The sequence below is a fragment of the Neofelis nebulosa genome, chromosome 4 (genome assembly GCF_028018385.1).
Source record: "Neofelis nebulosa isolate mNeoNeb1 chromosome 4, mNeoNeb1.pri, whole genome shotgun sequence".
NCBI classification, from domain to species: Eukaryota; Metazoa; Chordata; class Mammalia; order Carnivora; family Felidae; genus Neofelis; species Neofelis nebulosa.
In genome coordinates this window covers 22,633,306-22,646,870 of record NC_080785.1, presented here as the reverse complement: position 1 = coordinate 22,646,870, position 13,565 = coordinate 22,633,306, and the positions used below count along the sequence as shown (strand labels likewise).

The following is a 13,565-nucleotide window of genomic DNA, read 5'->3' as shown; positions in this document are numbered from 1 at the left end:
AATAAGCAAAGGGGGGTGGTGGTAAAAAACAGACTCTTAACTATAGAGAAAAAATTGATGGTTACCAGAAAGGGGTGGGTGGTAGAGTGGGGGGAAACGGGTGGGGATTAAAGAGTACACTTACCATGATGAGAAAAAATACAACTAAATGGTTGGGGTTCCTGCAAATATCCTTCAATCATAGGTTCGGCAAAGGGCTATTTTGAGAATGATTTAATGGGATTTATAATATAAAACCTCAAATGCATATTGACTTAACCAGGACAACTCTGGAAACAAATTGTGGTTGTTGTGCTTTTTCTAGTGACTATAATGTCCACTTCCAAGAAATCTAATAAAATAATGTGGTCTCCCATGCCAGAAAGAAACCCAAGAAGGTGTGCCCTCAGAAGACGGATTCTTAAGTTGGTAAATTGTGTCAGCAATCAGAACACTACCAGTGAGTTTCTCGCCTTGCAATATTGTTATCCTCTGTAGCGATCTTGGCCTGTTCCTAAAGAGACAGCAGGTCTGTGACACTTTCAAATAGCTCCTTCCCTCCGAAAAGCAAAAAAGTCTAACTCTTCATTGAGAAAAATCGAGAGCCGGTGACTGACACATCATAGTAGAGATCCTTTCTCCTACGTGCAAAGGGTACAGAAGCTGAGTAATGCACAGTCAAAATTAATATGTAAGTATATCCGAGAGCCTTTCTGGAATCCAGCAGTCTGGAACCAGGGAACGGGGGTGAGCAGAAGTGGGATGGGAGGGAAGAGGTGGCAAGTCAATGGTTTTGGACCTCTGACTATCATTCCAAAAGACATGTAACACAGGACTGGCTTTCCAAACAGGATTTTCTATCACTGATCCAAAGGGCAGCATCAGGATGCTGCTGCAGAGATTAGCCAAGGCCACTGATAAGGATATTCTGTCTTTTAAGACAAATCAGAAGCCCAAGATCAAGTAGACAACGCACAGCCGTGCTGCCGTTCCATCTGCAGTCCTCAGGAGCCTCGAAGCCCTTGCTTCAGGAGCTCAGGGTGGAATGCTTGTTTTGGAGAGCATCCAGCGGAGAGCATTTGGTTTCCTCCATTTAACCAGGTCACCCAGGCATGGAATGCACAGCTCTGCCAGACAGAGAGCGTTTTGGATGCCTGAGAAACAACAGCTTGTCCGGGCTACTGATGCGAAGAGAGGCCACGGTTTCCTTTTTCTCTGCCTTGAATGGCGGCCTTGACGTCACAACAGTGAGGAACCACTGGAGGGACAGATAACAAGGCACAAGCCAAGAGCGCCCTGCTCTGTCGTAGGGCTGCTTTAATCGCCTTCTGGTATCTCCTCTGGCCCCAGAGAGTCAACACGAGCAGAGGTGAAGGCCTGGAGGTGAAAATAAAGGCAGTCTCTGGGCTGATGAAACAGACTCCTGGCCACGCTAATCACCACCTTCAAGAAACCCCACAGAACTACAGCTCCTGAACTGAACGTGTTTCGGACAGAGGACGCTCCTCAAGGGAGCGTATGCAGGGATTCTGCTGACGGTTCGGCCATCTGGGCTTTTCCCTCAAGAGCTAAACTTCCTGTATTTCAAAACAGGGCTCTCCTAAGAGGGACGGGAGTGTTAAGTCCTATGAAATCCATGAAGCTTGTAAGAGCGGGCAGACAGTCTTTGCAATAGACTTGTCTTGTTTTCTGGGGTAAGAACACCCTTTTAGGGATGTTATCACTTAAGTTCAAGCAATTAATCATGCACATTAGTACCCAACTGCAGGTGTTTGAACAAATGGTGAACACTGTTTCAGATACTGCCAGGATCAGCTCACCACTATTCTTTTTTTTTTTAATTTTTTTTTTTAACATTTATTTTATTTTTGAGACAGAGAGAGACAGAGCATGAACGGGGGAGGGGCAGAGAGAGAGGGAGACACAGAATCTGAAACAGGCTCCAGGCTCTGGGCTGTCAGCACAGAGCCCGACGTGGGGCTTGAACTCACGGACCGCGAGATCATGACCTGAGCCGGTCAGCCGCTTAACCGACTGAGCCACCCAGGCGCCCCAGCTCACCGCTATTTAAAATGAGTGGTGTGGGTTAGTCCTCAGAGCAGTTTGAAAAGCATAATATTTCCTGTTTCGACCTTACATCAAAATTATAAATTATATTTATCTAGTGAGTGTCGGATCATTTATTTCCATTATAAATGCGATGCTAACTACAGACATACCAGGCAAAGTGCAGACAAGTTTTCTGTTGTCACGTCTGCCCTAAGTTCAGTCCTCTGCCTTGGGAGCACTGTCACCAAACCCAAGCCCTAGCCTAAACCCACAGTGCGTGGGGCCCTCTGGGACCGATGAAGCTGGAAAACCAAGGGCTGAGAGGTTGTCTGTGAGGGTGTGCGTGCGTGTGTGTGTGTGTGTGTGTGTGTGTGTGAGATGTGTGGCAAAGCACAACACACGGATAGCAATGGGATCACCTGCTTCCATGACTTCTGTGTTCACGTTTGGAAAAGAAGTTCAGCAGAAGAAACAACATTTCTCAGCTACCTGGCCTTTTTTTTTTTTTTTTAATCAGCTATTTCTTTTCTTAATTAGATGAGCACTTCACTTCCAACGCGGTCATCAAGTCAATCTGCTTCAAGAGAATAATCTGCTACGAAGATTCACTTATTACTTTCAAAGATAAAAGAGGGTACAATTCGGATCCCAAACTCTCATTTAAGACCCCCTACAACAATACCGCCCTTCTGCCTTCAGGCTGTCCTGAACAACCCTCACCCTCGACAGGTGTCTGAGCCCTGTTCTGGAATCTGGTCTTTGGACTCAGATGATCTTACCTGAGTAGGTAACAAACTCTGTGTCTTGTTCCTACTGTTAAAAAACTCCCAAGTTATGTTCACAGTGATCAAATAATGGAAAAATAATGGAGAAGATGCAGCAAAAATAGATTTTTAACTACATTTTCTCTCAAGTGCTGGTTACACTCAAGAGTTCATGAAACTTATTCTAGCCCTACCTGTGTTTTTATTTTATAAGAACTTTTTATGGTTTAAGAACTATAATTAAACTTCCTCTGATTTATTACACTTAAGCTTTCAAGAAGACAACGAAGGGATTTCTCAAACTTAAGTAAGACAATTTATTTTTGTCTAATGTAAGGGATGAGAGAATGAGAGGGGAAATTTTTTTTCATCCTGATCTTGGTTAGAATTTTCTGATGTTCAAATTTCTGGTTATAAACCACAGTAAACACTCGGTCATTCATTAAGGAGCAACTATTGAAAAGGCGATATTTAAAAGAGGAAAAAATAAAACATGATGTTGATTAAAACCCTGCGCACGTCTTCACTTCAAGGCAAACGCTGTGCCCATCTGGGTATTTAGAAAGTGCCAAATATCATTGGGGTCTAGATTTAATTCATGCCATAAAGAAAGTACCGTGTTTAATTTGCTCACAAAAGACCTAGAACCTCATGGAAATGACGGTGGTGAGAAGGACAGTGAAGTGAACTATTATTAAAATGAGGTGTTCGTTTTTAAATCACTTAAAAATACAGCATCAACCACAAACGTGAACCAGCTTTCAAAGGTCTAGTATTCCACTCCTATTGCTACTCTGTTAGCAAATCTTTGAAAATTAGTCGGTTTAAAAACCCTGGCTGCGTTTAGTCGGGAGGCCAAAGAAAAAGACACAACATTTGTCCCCCAGGGGACTCAAAGACAGATCTGAGAATTAATGGACAGCGGACCCATTCCCTGAGCTGAAGGCACTGTTTTCTGCTTACTTTAAGCATGATGAGTGACGACTGGGAAGAACCTGAGGCCAAATCCCTCTTTCCAACAGGAAATCGGAAACGCGCAGGGCCGAGCAGCCCCCAGCACACGTGCAAAGGTACCCGCGTTTAGAAGGTATTCCTGTGCCGGCCGACCTGCCACCCAGGGTGGCCACTCTCAGGGATGGTGCCTTCCTTACATCCATCCACGCTCTCTCGCCCATTGAGTCTTGTATGAACAGCAGACCTGATCCCTGTTTTCCGTCTAAGGGCACTGATGGGATTGTTGTATGAATTTTCTTTAGATCAGACAGCCATTGTAAACACCACAGAAATGACCGCTCTTTTTTCCAATTCCTCTTTGAAAATGGTAGAGAATATGTATATCCTAGCTCTAACTGTATTTGTGGAAAAAAAAAAAAAATTAAAAAGATTTTTCTCCTCCAGTCTATCACAACTCAACCAACGCCATCATCTGATCCTACAATGCACACGGGAAAAATTAAGTTTCCATACACTGTCACTTGTGCTTATTAGGAAAAACTTTGGATGTTAAGTGTCTATGTACGTTTACATCTGTGTATCAGTGTACCTACCTATGTATTCTTTACCTATAGGAAAACAAACTCATAATACTAATCTCCAAGAGTGTTTCTTTACTAGATACTTTATAAAACCAAGGTCTTTATGCTTACAAATCTACCCTCTAATAGGTAACAAGAGATCAGTTCTGTCATTATCCTGAGGTTCTGAGTATGTTCACAGAGAGTAACATGCTGGTGTTCTCTAGATTTGTCACCGTAATAATGGTCTTGTCCTTCATGGTACATCATAACCTGCAGCTGCCTTTGCATGCTTGCATGCCACCTGCTTCTTCCACTAGCTTGTGAATCCCACGAAGGCAGGAGTAATGTCTGTGTTATCTTTGGATCAACACTGTGGCTGGATGCAACGTGGGAAGGGGAAGGGGAAGGGGAAGGGGAAGGGGAAGGGAAAGGGAAGAGAAAGGAAGGGAAAGGAAGGGAAAGGAAGGGAAAGGAAGGGAAAGGAAGGGAAAGGAAGGGAAAGGAAGGGAAAGGAAGGGAAAGGAAGGGGGAGGGGAGGAGGGAAGAAGAGAGAAGTGGAAAGGAAGGGAAGACATGTCTCAACAGGAGCCATGGTAGTTCCAGCTTCAGTAAACAGAAGGAAGACTTTCACAGTTTCATCAGATTTTACACTCATTGATTTTAAAAGTCTCTGTAACTATTACCTCATAAAATCTCATAACCCCAAGGGATCTTTTAGCATTAAATTAAAATGATTATTTATGACACAGAAGCACAGAAGTGAGGAATAATTTGCTCCTACATCTTTTACGTTGTGTCTATACAACAGCCACTTAAAGCAGGTTGCTCTGCTTACTGACCTTTCAAGTTACCTGTTTGTAAATACAGAGCCGTTTCTCTAAGTGGATGGTTTAAAATTGTGATAAAGGTAGAGAGTTTCTTCCCTTTTTATTCATTCAACATACACTGGAAACACAAAGCCCCACTTTTAACTTTGGATCAATTTATGTGCAGGAAGAACTAGTTGTCCAGAAACCCTTCCCGGGGCACACGGGTGGTTCAGTCGGTTGAGCGTCCAACTCTTGGTTTCGACTCAGGTCACGACCTCACGGTTCGTGGGATCGAGCGTTGGGCTCTGCACTGACAGCGTGGAGCCGACTTGAGATTCTCTCTCTCCCCCTCCCTCTCTCTCTCTTTCCTACTCTCTCCGTATCTCTTTCTCTCTCTCCAAATAAACATTAAAAAAAATTCAATACTGCTACTTAAAAAATACAGAAATTAAAAAAAAAAATCCTTTCCATTTTTACTACTCACATAAGACCCCGGTCAATGAGCAAACCATTTGCCAACAATAAGCAGGGTCACTGGGGTCAGGACAACCTCAGACTCAACGGCTAGGAAGGCGAGTACGTCTCCAAGGGGATCCTTGTGAACCCCGATCAGGCGCCTGGCTCCGAGAGGGAGCCCCCGCAGTGTTCCCCTTCACACAACATACCCCAAGTGGGCAGTGTGATCCATGCAGGACAGGTAAGGACTCGCCAGGCTCAAAGAGCCCCAGATCTGAGGCCGCGCACGCCTCCTTGCGGGCCTCACTGCTCAGTCTCTGCAGGTGACATGGGCGGCAGGAAGTGGCAGCAAAATCACGTGCACCACAGAGAAAGTGTGAACGCTGACGTTTTCTTAAGGGAAAGGAAAAGTCCAAACAGACCAGTATGGTTTGAAGTATCCTGTCCAGGAACGGTTAGTGGCAGAAAACACAAGCCGCTGAGCTGAGAACAGCCCTCATCTGGTCCGCTTTTGCCACAACTGCCTGAAGCCCTTCTGGTGAGACAGACGTAACCTTCTGTCACCTGCCCTGGGAATCGTGAGAATTAAAAGAAAGAACGCGTGCCTTTTGTACACCAATACTGTGGGTCTCCCGTGGTAATCGCCCTTGTGAAAAATACATTCAAACCCAGCTCCCGTCTGAACGCAGTCAGACCAACCTTGGAAATTCAGCTTTCATCTTGCCGAAACCTTTCTCTCAGTTGCTTCTCAATCAATTTATCAAAATCAACTGCTAGCTGAGGGTCCGCCGCATGTCTAGCAGTCTTCTGATGGCAAAATAAATCACCCCCTTCACTCTCTGCACTCAAGTCGTTTGTAACTCAGATGCTCCTCTCCCACCTCCTGGATGCCCACACCTTTTCCTTGCCGGATGTGGCTTTAGAAAATACCATGCACTCACAAACACAGGAAGCTAACAGCACAGCACCCATCACAGTGAGAAAGGCAGAGAGGTCTCCCTTCCGACAGCCGGGCTGATTCACCTGGGTCCCGACCTGCATCAGCAGTGTGCCAGGAATGTAACCTTTGCCATCACGCCCTCCTGTTGGCAATCGGCCGTGACCTGCTGACTCTGTGGGTAGAAAACACTGTGCATTCCAGCTTCATGTGCAAGAGTATTTCCTGGTCCAGCTGCGGCCTGTGGCCATAACAGAGGTCTTAACCCCTGCAGAAAGCCCTGGAGGGAGATGGAATCGAAGCCAATAATCTATGATCTAACCCTAGTGCCAGTGTGGGTTTGTCAAAGGCCCTCAGAGCAAATCGGGTTTTCCCTGGTTGGGGCTTGGCTTCCTTGCTTTAAAAAGGATTCTTAGTATTTATTGCAGTAAAATTAAGCACTTTCAAATTTCTGCCAGATCCCCTGGAGAAATATGGTTTATTAATACCAAACAAATGTGATGCTTGAGAGGCAGGAGACCCAGATTCTAGTCCCTGGCCCACTACTGACTCACTGGGTGGCTGCAGGCAAAATCGCTTAAATCAAGTAGACATCATATTCAACAGGCACAGAATGGACACTTGGTAGGTGGGCAGTGCTCTGTGAGGTCTGAGGCCAGGTTCAATGGTGAAACTCAGTACAGACAAAGCCCTTTGCCAGGAGCCCCTGCCTGGAGCGCCATGTTTTAGCCAGGGTCTAAGTGGCCACCCTGAAATACGTCCCTAAAATTTTTTACATCTTGAAGCTGAAGGAACTGGATGAAACTTATTTAAAAGGGGGGCAGTCCCACACAGCAGCCAAGAGCACAGCTTTTAGGAGCCAACTCTACGGATTTGAATCCTGGGTCCACCATTTATGAGCTTTAGTTTGCACATATGTAAAATAGGAAGAAATAGGATCTATTGGGCACACATGGTTGTGAAGATTCGCTGAGTTATTGTCTGCACTTGGGGAGGCGAGTATCAGCTCACAGCCAAAAGTTAACAAGGCATAAACATCAAGTATAATTAAATATGTATTTTTCCATATTACAAAGCCATTTTATATATACAGTTTCATTTGTACCTCACGCGACTGTGTGAGACAGGTAATAATAACAACACCTAACCTTTACACGACCCTTCAGAGTCTGCAGAACGCTTTCCCTATTTTCTCTGAAGCTCATATTCTCATTTATTCTCTCACAAGTCACACTTCGGCAAAGACACCAGGCAGATTGGAAAAAACAAAACCGAAAAGAAGTTTTAAGAAAAAAAAAAAAAGTCTCTTAAGTAAGTATCTCAATGGAGACTCTAGGAACAGCTGGGGAAGTAACGATTTCCATGCCGTCCACGTGCTGGTATCTCTGGCTCAGCTCTCTCTCCTGAATTATAGACCTCAATATCCACCGTCGACCCGGCGTCTCCCTGAGGATTGTAACAGACGTCTCAAAGTCAACATGTCCAAAACGAGACTCCCTGTCTTGTTCTCCTCCCCCCGTAAACAAGACAACGGGTGAACCAGGATATATGCACACACACTGGAATGCTGCAGCAATGTATATGAGGGAACAGCTACTCCACGCCCCCGACAACACGAATGAATTTTATAAACATTATAATATGGAGGAAAATTTTCATAAGCTGCAAAAAACTGCGTACCTATCTACCCATCTCAAAACACCTGCAGCAATGTACATTTATGTGATGAAATATACATTTGTTAAAAACACTCAAGAGAATTCTAAATACAAATTTCAGAATTGTGAGGAAGGCAGAGAATGGACAGAATGAAGTAGAGATCCAAAAGTATCTGTCATGTTCTAAATTCTTAAATTGGGTGGTGGTTCACTGGAGCACATTTTTTTTGAAATTATTTTTAGCGCTTGCTTATAGATGTTACACATAATCTTCTGTATATATAAAATAATCAATCAATTAAAAAGAAATACAATCTATAAACCTGAATTGTGTTGAAAGTTACATAGCTAAGCAGCACAGGAAGTCAATCTTGCTAAAACTAGGAAGAAATTAATGTATACTAATGATGCTGGTTATGGAACAGAACCACTTGATCAAGGATGACTGAAATACACCAGGTTTACAGGTCAGAACAAATTTATTTATCAGGAATATTTTTCCTATTTTGCTAGGCTTGCCTTCTTTTTAAATTTTTTTTCTTTTTCTTCTTTTCAATGTTTTTATTTATTTTTGAAGGAGAGAGAAACAGAACATGAGTGGGGGAGGAGCAGAGAGAAAGGGAGACACAGAGTTCAAAGCAGGCTCCAGGCTCTGAGCTGTCAGCACAGAGCCCGATGTGGGGCTCGCACCCACAAATCGTGAGATCATGACCTGAGCTGAAGCCGGATGCTCAACCGACCGAGCCACCCAGTCTTGCCTTCTTCAAAACAAAAAGGATTAGCATTATTTGTTTAGCATTACCTGTGGTGAGCAGACAACCTGCGGCCACTAAGGAGGGGGACGTCTAGCTGACCTGCCCGCACTCCAGACTGAGGTTTGTGTAGGAGAAGCTCAGAGCCACACCTATTGAAGGCCCATGATTTTAGATTTACTCTTCTTTCCTGCATCAGCACTGACAGCAGACTAAATTTGCTGTAGCTAGACTTAAAATATGCTTCTTTCTAGAACATCTAAGTTCCAAGTCTTAAGTGAACATAGTATCAGAGTCTATTCTAGAAGGAAATGACCAAGCTCAAAGCAACACTAGGCATGATGTGCCTTGTTTATCTATCTGTTCAAACAGGCATGAGAGGCCTGTGCATTTCTTGTCCTTTTCAAATACGAGCCGGGTCTATTTGAGTGGCCAGGGAGGAGACGATAGTTTGATTTAGATTTGGCATGGGTTTAGGGGAAGAAATGTCTTTGTAGCTGGTCCTAAATATTACGGTAACTTGGAGCGAGTTAGTCTCCAAGGGAAAAGTCACCACATGTTATAACAGGAGCCACTGGGCTTGGCAAGGAAGGCAATGAAAGAGATGCAATTAAAGCAACGCCATTTCTTGGACCGCCTGGGTGGCTCAGTCAGTTAAGCGTCCGACTTCAACTCAGGTCATGATCTCAAGGTTCATGAGTTCAAATCCCACATCGAGCCCTGTACTGGCAGCTCAGAGCCCACAGCCTGCTTCAGATTCTGTGTCTCCCTCTCTCTCTGCCCCTCCCCAGCTGGCACTCTGTCTCTGTCTCTCTCAAAAATAAATAAAGGTTAAAGCAACGCCATTTCCCCATCGTAGCAAAGACGTACTGGCCAGGACAACTGCTTGTTCTCTTTCTCCATGGCCGATCCAACTAAACACACCCTTTCAAATCAGCCTCCATCATAGTCTAAAGAATACTAAATGCTGAAATTAATTTTAATTTCTAATAAATTCCTAAGGAGAACGTTTTCTTCCTTCCTACTAAAAAAAAGAATAAACAATTCAGCATACAGATTCAAAAAGAGGAATGCCAGAAAAAATTTAAGTTTGAGAAGATTGCAAAGGTACATTTTTTTCAAATTTATCTATTACTTTTGTAACTCTCATAGGACTGTATTTTGTTTTGTTTTGAGAGAGAGAGGGTGCCAGTGAGCAAGGGGTAGAGAGAGGGAGAGAGAAAGGGAGAGAGAGAATCCCACGAGGGGCAGAGAGAGAGAGAGAGAGAGAGAGAGAGTGAGAGGAGGGTGGGGGAGGGGGGGAGAGAGAGAGAGAAAGAGAGAGAGAAGGAGGGCTCACCCGAAGCAGGATTCATGTTCACCTGATGTGGGACTTGAATTCAAGAACCATGAGATCATGACCTAAACTGAAGTCAGATGAGACACCCAGGTGCCCCTGTATTTTGTTTGGATGTATACTCTACCACCCCTCATTTAAATTTTGGAAAATTACATTCTCGTCTATATCTGCCTTGCTCTTGTGACTGTTCATTCTCAAACAGAAACTGCCCTACTATGAGGCTTTCCAAAGCTACAAGGAAGTGCATTCTGGTACAGAGCAGGCTGTTAATGAGTTTTTACTGAGTGAATCTGCATTCTTTCCTGGCCTTGATTTGGCTATAAATTATAAGGCTTTTTATACTAATAATAATGGAGTTTCTTGCCATGTAGGGTTTTTTTAAGGTGAAAAAAATATAAAAGGAATAAACTGTGGCTCACAAGTCAAGTGTGTATACAGACCCACGTAGTTTACAAAACATACAAGCCCAGAGGTGATTCTTCTGGACCGTACCATTTGTTTTGCAAAGAAAATTCACACTATTTACTATAGGTCTGCATAAATAATCATACACCTGCACAAATATAGGCTAGACTAGAAGGCTAAGTACTGAATGCTGCTTATTCTGATTTGTATTTTTTATCAAACTCATCATAATTTACCATTTCCAAGAGGAAAAATAAGCTTACATAATGGTGCAGATTGCAATACTTAGTGTCCAGTTATGCGAAGCAAAGAAACTAAACTTTGAGGAAAAAATGGGACAATATATAAATGTAAGTAATGCAGTTTTGGTTTATAAAGTGGTTACAAAGTATTTACAAAGAAGATTCGTTAATTAGTGAGAAAATAAGGGGTATGAGTGTGAACACATGTACATGCGTGTACATGTAGGAGTAGTGTGTGAGTGTGTGTGAGTGCATGTTTGAGTGCGGGTGTGTGTGTGCGAGTGCATGTGTGAAGAAAGAAAGACACAAGAGAGAGGGAGAGATCTGGAAAAATGGAAGAAACAGAGACCTTTGGGAATGTCTTGAAAAGATATAATTTGATGGGGCACCTGGGTAGCTCGGTCGGTTTGAGCATCCAACTTTGGCTCAGGTCATGATCTCACAGTTCATGAGTTTGAGCCCACACTGGGCTTGCTGCTGTCAATACAGAACCTGCTTTGGATCCTCTGTCCCCCTCTCTCTGCCCCTCCCCTGCTCACTTTCTCTCTCTCTCTCTCTCTCTCAAAAAAAAAAAAAAAAAATCATTAGAAATTAAAACTATTTATATGTAATTTATAATTTGATGTTTCCTTAAAAAGCACCAATATTATTCAGATGTTGTCCAGATCAGTATAGAGTACAAGCTATAAAATATCAGTCCTGAATTCTAATGACAGGGACGTACATAACATCATTTAGATTTCTCTGGGGAAGGAGACTATTGGCAGAGCTATGCAGTATCTACCTGAAGGTCAGGCTGATATGCTCATCTTGAGACACAGAGAAAATATCCTCCAACAGGTACCTGAGGGCTGAATCTGCAGGAGTCCACAGTACCCTTCCCAAGTCGGTGCTCTCTACCTGGCCCACAGCTGGCTGGTGGCGATCACAGAGAACACAGTGAGTTCGTCGCTCAACATCAGGCGCTAAGTACCTACTATGTGTCAGGCAGTGCACTTGGTAGATGCTCAAATATGGTGGTGAACCCAGTGAAACAAAAAGTTCCTGTCCTCACGGAGCTTACAGTCTAGCAGGGAAGAGTAGTGGGTCTCAGGGATATACAGCAGAGAGACTGAGAGCCCTGGCTGGTGTCATTAAGGTGAAGTTTAAGTCCTGCTGTGCCGCTTACCGCGGAAACATTCTTGAACTCCCTCATCACTGCCTTAAACGTAAAACGGAAGGATAATGTTGAGAAGACTCCATGAGGCATGTTTGTAAAGCACTTGTAGCAGTTCCTGGTGCACACAAGGCCCAGTAAATGGCAGTTGTGATGGTTATTCCTGCAGAGAACCAAGGGACATACACACAGAAGCGTGCCATCTCCTTCCCCGGGACACTCACCAAATTGCTGGACAAGAAACTAAACCACATCACCACTCTATCACATTTCTGTATGATTTTTACAAATTAGATGGTTACCAAGCTAGACAGGAAAGTCTAGTTGCCAGAAGTTTACCCCAGCAAGAGGCCCATACCATTGTTGCAATGGGTATGTTCTCTGTTTCTCAAGGAGGTAGCATGCAGGTATTAGATGGCCTCTTATAACTGATATAACTTATAAGTATTTTCTCTTTTATTATTTTTTATCTTTTTAATGTTATTTATTTTTGACAGAGGCAGAGACGAAGACAGAGACAGAGCATGAGCATGAGCATGAGCAGGGGAGGGGCAGAGAGAGAGAGGGAGACACAGAATCCGAAGCAGGCTCCAGGTGCCGAGCTGTCAACACAGAGCCCGACATGGGGCCTGAATTCACGAACCGCGAGATCACGACCTGAGCCGAAGTCGGACGCTTAACAGACTGAGCCACCCAGGCGCCCCAAGCATTTTCTCTTTTAAAACAAACCCTACGGAAAGTACCGCTACCATAAGGACTGTTCTGGATGGTGACTCCACAAGGACAGATGAAGAGCTCTGCTCAAGACGTCTTATGCTGAGAAGCAGTAGGGCAGAAGGAATGGTTAGGAACACAACCTCTGGAGCCAGGCTGCCGGGGCCCTAAGCACTCTCCATCACTCAGTTCTCCACAGCAGTGACCATCTTGCTCACTGGGACTCAGTGTTTCAAATCTGTAATATGAGGGGGGGTGCCTGGGTGGCTCAGTCGGTTAAGTGTCTGACTTTGACTCAGGTCATGATCTAGCAGTCCTTGAGTTCGAGCCCTGTATCGGGCTCTGTGCTGACAGCTCGGAGCCTGGAGCCTGCTTCAGATTCTGTGTCTCCCTCTCTCTCTGTCCCTCCCCCACTTGCACTCTGCTTCTCTCTCTCTCTCTCTCAAAAATAAATAAACATTAAAAAAATCTGTAATATGAGGATAATATTAGATCCTATCTCACTGGGTAGTTGTATGGATAAAAATCATAAACAGCTATAAAGCAATTAGATTAGTACCCAACATATAGAAAATATTCCATAAATGTTAGCAATAATTATGTATGGCAAACCCAGTAACTTTATTATCTTGCTAATAAAAACATGAGAGGGGCGCCTGGGTGGCTCAGTCGGTTAAGCGTCCGACTTCGGCTCAGGTCATGATCTCGCGGTATGTGAGTTCGAGCCCCGCGTCAGGCTCTGGGCTGATGGCTCAGAGCCTGGAGCCCGTTTCAGATTCTGTGTCTCC

General features: G+C 44.0%; 1 long non-coding RNA gene across 1 annotated transcript in view; it reads right to left on the bottom strand.

Annotated features, from left to right (window-relative positions):
* Positions 1-3,085: 3,085 nt before the first annotated feature.
* Positions 3,086-13,565, bottom strand: part of LOC131510958 (uncharacterized) — a 31,633-nt gene continuing 21,153 nt past the window's right edge. Inside the window, exon 4 of the long non-coding RNA XR_009261265.1 lies at positions 3,086-13,405. This is a non-coding gene — a long non-coding RNA (uncharacterized LOC131510958). The remainder of the gene's footprint in view (positions 13,406-13,565) is intronic.